This window comes from Phaethon aethereus (assembly GCF_964289735.1).
Source record: "Phaethon aethereus genome assembly, chromosome: W".
NCBI classification, from domain to species: Eukaryota; Metazoa; Chordata; class Aves; order Phaethontiformes; family Phaethontidae; genus Phaethon; species Phaethon aethereus.
The window spans coordinates 3,384,598-3,391,754 of NC_138581.1; positions in this window are offsets into that span (position 1 = coordinate 3,384,598).

Genomic DNA, 7,157 nt, shown 5'->3' on the forward strand with positions numbered 1-7,157 from the left:
ACAAAATAAAAACTTTGTTAGTACCACTCAAAAGCTTAGATCTTAATCTCGCCAGGTGATGATAACCACCCTCAGACCCATTTTATTCAACTATTAATTGCCAGCTCTTTGGAGCAGAAATTATCATTTATTACATGCTTGTACAACGCAGTACCAGGGAATGCATACTGGGCTCATCTCTAAACATTATTTCACCCACACAGAGAGACAACAGCAACCACAGCAAGACCTTACACAGGACCACAGCCTGAATGAAGACACATGAAGATGGCAGGCCACAAAGGACAGATGTACACAGCTCGGATGCAATATTGTGCAGAATCCTGACACAGGGAGAGGAAAAAAAGAATCCCTTTAGCCACAGGCCTATAGAGTCAGCGGAGGAAGGCAGAGATCCAGGATCAGCATGGCAGGGAACACTTCTCCCTCTCCATTGCACCTGGTGTGGGTGGGGGACCCCTGCAGCCAGTGCTCCATCGTCCCCTGGCCCAGCTGTATGTTCACATCCACGACACATGCAAGGACAGTAAAGCAGGTATGAGTCATTTTTAAGGGATGAAATGATGCATGGTTTGGATTTTTAATTTCTTCCAGATGGAAGCCAAAATTCAATTAAGGAACAAAATTTCATTATCTTAAATATAGTCTGAATACTTTAGAAGACCATTCTATAATCAAATTTACACATAATCAACTTTTAAGACGGCAGACAGATCTTACAAGTTACAATCTGAGCATTTTCTTCAAAATCTTTCCAAGCATTAAAAGAACATACAAACATTTAATATTTTTCACCACCAGTTATATCAGAGTTTCTCTTCTACCCATTACAAAGCGTAGAGGAAAGCAGCACTGAAATGCAGTGGGATCCCTTTCTCTCGTCCTTTTTTTGTTTGTTTAGGCCTTGCAACTGAAACAAGTTCCACTCAAAACCCATGTGTTTAGTTGTTTCGTGGTAAAGAACATAAATTTACTGTGTGGAGACAGGAGGAATGGAAGCCTTGCCAGCACTACAAACAAATGTTGCTTTTAACATGCTAATTCCTCTCTAAACCAGCTAGCAGTGGACTAAACACAGCTGGTCTGCCAGAACTCAGGGCAGCTGAAAATCAGGGTCAGATAAGCAAAATTAAATTTGTGCTGCAGAACAACCAGCCTTTAGGAATGGCAAATTCAGTCTTAACTGGTTTTAATTCTGATTGCTCATTTGCTATCGTTACACGAGTCCATCTCCTCAGGCACGTGAGGTTAAAAATATGATTACAGTGTCGTAGCAAATCCCAGCCCGCACCCCATCAGTCTGGTGTTAGGGTGCCTTCCATCTGTCATGAGCAAATACCTTAAACAAGGACTTAAAAACTAGGTCAAACACCACACCTTATCTTACTCTAATTAAATTTAAATTACTTCATTGCAATTAATGAGCATTTAAAAACCAAACAAGATTATGGCCCAGATTTCTCCTAATTTCATCAATTAACTCTCTAATCAATAAGAGACAGAGACTCTTCAGGGGTGTGATTCAAATCTTACTTTCTTCTCTCCTCTGAGGTGCCATACAGGCACCTAAAATGATTCTCTTGGTGAAGGCATCTCAGAATCAAGCTTCTTTTTCCATTCAGTCCCTCTGTTTAGATCCAAAAGATACAATCCAAATTAATTTATACCCAGCATAAAACCTGACTGGTTACTCAGTCCTGAGCTCTCCTTCCCCTGCTTTTCTAATTTTTTCCCATTTCTGTTTCCTCCCCCATCTTTCACATGTCCTGTAACCCCTTTGGTTGCAGACTTTTAAACATGTTGTAGCAAGAAGCTGCCTCCAAAACTCACCTTAACATGACTTACCCTGAAACCAGAAAGCAAGCATCCTTCCCCATCCCCTGTCCACACTCCTCTGCAAGAGTGCCAAGAGCTCTGTGCTTTGCCTGTGTGGCCGTGGCCCTCCATGACTCACCTACCCTCTCCTCCCAGCTCTGCTGGCCACCAGCCTCGCAAGAACAAGCCACTCACTTGCCCAGGTCCTTCTGCTTCAAAAAGTCCAAATTCCTCCTCAAGAATACATGCACAGGACAATCCAATACCCCTTACAGTTAAAAATCAAGGCTACACCTGTACATGCCACCAGTGTCTTAATGCTTTTTAAAAGAGAGCTCCCAGGCTGACACCACTCACCCCCCGCCGAGGCTCACAGGATGGCTTGAGCCAGATGCAGCACTGGGGTAGCCATAAAACCAGCTCACACCAGGAGTTTGGGATTACAGCTCACAGCTTCTCAGATGAAAGATGCCACCAGACAATAAAAATATTTTAAATGCAGTATGGTCCAACTGACAGCAAATAAACTGCCCTGGGCAGCACCGCTTCTCCTCTAGCCTTACAGGAAAGCAAGAAGGGACACAAAGCCTCATGGCCAGTGGCTTCGTATTTGGCAGCCCTGTTTCTGGGGAGCACTTCTGGCAAAGCAGCAAGCTGCAAGGACAGGTCTGGAAGAAAGGTCGCCAAACCAATACCTGGTTTCAAGGAGATGAAAGGGTTGGGTCATGCTGCTCTGTGGGGTTTACGATGGGTTTTGTGGAAGAGAGGCCAGGCTTGAGATGGTGGTACTTGAACCGTAAGACAAAGGAGAGATGATTTTGACAGTAAAGGCTGACAGAGAAGGGGGAATGATGTCAACTGAGGGAAAGACGGGGGGTTGCAATGATCTGAAAACAGATTCACAGAGGACTGAGGTTGTGCAATGCCCTGTGAGGAAGAATTAGGAAGAAATCAGAGGAATTGAAAGAGGAATAAAATTCCTGCTAAAAGATGTGTCAGCATAACCAGAACAAGGATTTCTTTTCTTCTTTTAGTACTTGACAATGGTAAGGACTAAACAAGACTGTGGTGCACCACTAGACTTAATCCAACTGGTCATTTTGGACTTATTACCACATACATGCTGTGTCACAATTTAAGAGAATTAAATTCTTCAGCATACCAGATGACAGCTCTCTTCTGTGCCTTATCAGGAGGCATCTGGCCAGGTCAAACTAATTACCAATACTGCACAAGTGCCCTTATCTAGGAGCAAATGTTTTGCTGCTGCAATTATGGATTTGTTAAATTGCAAAAGCTACTTTAAGGGAAAGGTTCATCATACTTTTAAAAGGCACAATTACATTGCTCAGAGAGTCAGGAAGCTCAGCGTCAATTAAAGCAAGGTTTGCTTCAGTTATCGCACAGGCTGGCTGAGTGGTGGATTATACCTTAATACCACAGAGTATCTCTCAGTGGACAGCAACTTGCGCTTGATGACTTTGCAGTCTTCCTTCAGTGTGAAGGACAGCTAAGCATAAATATATTTCAACCCCTCCTGAAATCATGTGGAAAGGAACAGTTCTAGTCTTTCCTTCATGTACAGAAATTATCAAGCCCTGTGTGTTAACAGGAGCTTGTTCTTGATAACACAAGCTGGGAATATTAATTCAAGACCATACACGCCTCAGAGTTTCCAATCTTTCCAGCCTCAACTGGTTTTGGTTTTTAAGGCACCACTGCTCTAGCACCAACAAACATTTTCTCTTATATACCCACAGCAATCTACTCTGTGAGTCTGCATTATCCCAAGTCTGGTGTGGATGCACCATTGCACTCTATTTTTTTTTTTTTTTTAAAGAAACCGACAAGCCTGGCCCACCCAAGCGTGACACAAACCAGGCAGACACTAGCTGGCTTCATCACTTCAGTAATGATAAAGCAGTCTAAAATTATTACACTAGGCAAGTACCAACTATAAATGTGTCTCCCAATGAGACTTTTTCTTTGGGAAAGCAAGGTTTCCCTGCACCCACCACCCTGCAGCGGGTGCTCTGCAGAGCAAGGGGGAAGGAGGGCACTTCCATTTTACATCGGGAGCACCCCGGTGCGTACACGTGCAGGGGAAGGAGCAGAGAGACCAGGCTGGGTGACACAGCAACTCAGCACCTCTGACTCCCTGAGCTCACCAGATGCTGTTAGGGGAAGTTAGCAGAAAACGGTGGTAATAATATCTCATGTTCCTTCCAGCAAAGTCCTGAGCTGTCGTTTTACATTTCATTTCTAAGGTACCTTGAGATCTGCAGATTAAAAGGAGCAATCATACAAGGAGAGGTTAATAAAATGTTTGGCAGTGGTGAGCAGGTAATTTTGGAAGCAGCTCTTTAAACATATTGAAACTACTCTTCTTCCCTCTTATTCTGAGGCAACCAATTCAACACGGAGGAAAGTTAGACGCAAAGCACTTAAGTAGAGTAAGGAAGGTCAAAACTCCAGGCTTGAAACATTAAGCAAATAAAGCACACTTAGGTGAGTTCAAATTAGAGTAATTTCAGAACACACTTGTAAAAAGAGCGTTATGTTCCCTGAATTACTTTAAGTTGCGATATTAGCAAGCTTCTTACAGCACAACTAGAAAATAATACTAAATTGTTTTTTGTTGAAGTCTTGGTTCATAAAAGCTCCTACCACACAACACCAGAGATCTATTTTTTTTTGTACATTAACAGATTTGACCTAAGTATTTTTCCTAAGCATCAGGAAGTCCATTATCTTGTACTGTGGAAGCCACAGCAGCAGTATTTTTGGCCTACTCTGACAAGATGTATTCACATTCTTGCTTTTATTCCATTTGTCTTATGGGGAAGGCTACCAGTGGTAAAGGTAAGCGCATCCACGTATGCGGCACAAAGCCTTCTCCCTTATCCCTGCAGAATCCTCAGAAAGATTGCAGAAATAAACAGAAAGCCACTGTTGCTTTATTCTGGAAGAACTGGTACACAGCTGTATTAGAGTTGTTTGATTCATTTCAAAAACATACGAGGTTTTTTATATAAGTTAAGGGAGAAACACGGATGTTCTCAACAACTGCTGCACACTCATAAAAGGGAATTCCTCCTGGGAGAGTAACTCAGCAATAGGCACGGAGAAACTGCGCTGCTTGCTAATTCAGCACCAACCAGGTGAAGCATAAGCCTGCCAACCACTTATAAACCTTGGTGTGCACTACAGTTGGAACTTTAAAAAAATCCTGCTGAAATTACTGAAGAATCTGAAAAACTACCCATACGCAATTAGTTACCACACCAAGTAACAGCAAAGTGCTCCTTCTGCTGCAATAAAGGCGCTGCCACCCGTAGTAAAGATGAACATTCAATTAGTACTCGCTCAAGCACGGCACACGACCACGCGTTTTGACAGCTTCTTCCTTAGTTTGCAGAAGAAAAAGCTTCAAATCTTGCCTGCACTCACGCTGCTGACTCATAACCCTACCGCACAGGATTACCCGAAGTTTTGTCCTGGGACTGTAATACACACTTTCTCTTAAAATACACGCTCAGACTAAATTTCTAGAGACTTGACCACATCTAATAGAGCCAACAACCACGTTAGACACTGCTGGCTGCACACACGTGGATTGCTTGCAGAGTTTCATATTCTGCCTAGCTCTTTGTATTACTCATGTGTATATACACGTATGTAGAACATTTCCCTTTGCTGTTCACTACTAACTTTTCAGAATTAAGAACACAAAGGTACCAAATAATTAATGGCTTGCTTGGCTGCAAGATTGGCCTTTTTTATCAGCCCTTTCTCAGCCTTGCTGTATGGTTTTGGGTTTCTTCGAGTAGTTACAAGATTCACACCATGGGATAACACACCAAGTTGCCCAGAGATCAGCACGTATCTGGTACCATTTAACGTTATGGTGCAGCGAGGCCAAGAGGAACACGGGACCTGGGATGGTGGCATTTCAAACAGCCACCGACACTTCTTTTAAGAAAACAGTCGAGAGGCAAAACTCAAGCACCACAGAGCCTAGCTCTAAAAATACCAGGCAGCCTGACGGTGTTTCCTCTTCCAATGCCGCACCAGCAGCTCTGCTACTTCCCAACTTTTACTCTCTTAGCTTTCAAGGCCACGCCACAGAAGTTCACTGCAGGCTGAAAGTCGGCGTGGGGACTGTCGGCCAATGCTGAGCTGCTGCAGAAGCCGCTGCGCCCTGAATTTGGGGAGTTTGGGGAAGAGCGTCCTCCCAGGCTTGACCTGAAGAGCTGCTACAAACGAGGGGGTGAGTTGTTCTCGCAGGGTGAATCTGTCACCCGTTTTGACAGCTGGTAAACACGCACCCCTGCATGGCCTCCTGTTTCCTCCGAAGCAGAAGAGCCACCCGTGGTGGCTTCCACCTGCTGCCGGAGCAGGCCGGGCCGAAGGCAGTGGGCCGCGGCGGGCGGGCGGGCTCCGCCGCCCCCGAGGGGCTCCCCGCAGCAGGCCCAGCCTCGGGGCCTCCCAACAAACGGGGCGGGAGGGGTGCGAGCTGCTACTCTGGTGCGTCTTCAACCGGCCCCCGGGGACCGGACCGAGGGACAGGGAGCTCCCTCCATCCCACTCCCCGCTGCCGGGTGGGCCTCGTCCCCCCTCCCGGCCCTCCCGGCCCTGCCCACCGCACACCTCCGGCTACAGCTCGGTGCCACACTCGGCCAGGGCACGAAGCGAACGCCTTCTCCTCACCCTGGCAAACACGCAGGCGGCAGGGCCAGGGGAGAGGTTTCGGAAGGGGGGAAGGCACTCGAGGAGGAAAGGCGGCAAGGGTCGAGGCTCTGGAGAAAACGCCCCTAAGATACGGGTTTGTAAAGAGACAGAGGCCTTTCGTACGCCATTGCAATTGTAAAATTGTTACCAGAACGGGATCTACCTCCTCCTGCGGCTGCCGCCCTCTGAGTGATGCTGGCCGAGGACCTGTTTCTATTGTGCAACAGCAGCTCCCATCCGCCGGAGCTCCGTCGACCTCGGAACCCACCACTGAATGGAGCAAACAGGGAGGCACCAGGGAGGGACACTCCGGAGGGCGGGGCGTTCCCCGTGACTGACAAGCCGAGACAGCCAATGAAAAAGGAAGCCGGCTGACCGGCCGACGGCGGCGCTCGGCCAATGAGCCTCCTTCGCCGGAGATCCCCGCCTTGATAGAGGGGAAACCGGGCCAAGCGCAGCCGGGCGCGGCCTGTTATATGTTAATTAGGTCAGGCGAGACGGCGAATCAGCATGGAGGGGCGGGGCGCCGGGAAGCGGTGTTCCAGAAAGGGCCTGGGGGCTACCGGTTTGTGTGGGGGACCGGGGCCGTGAGGGCTGCCGGGTGGCACCCG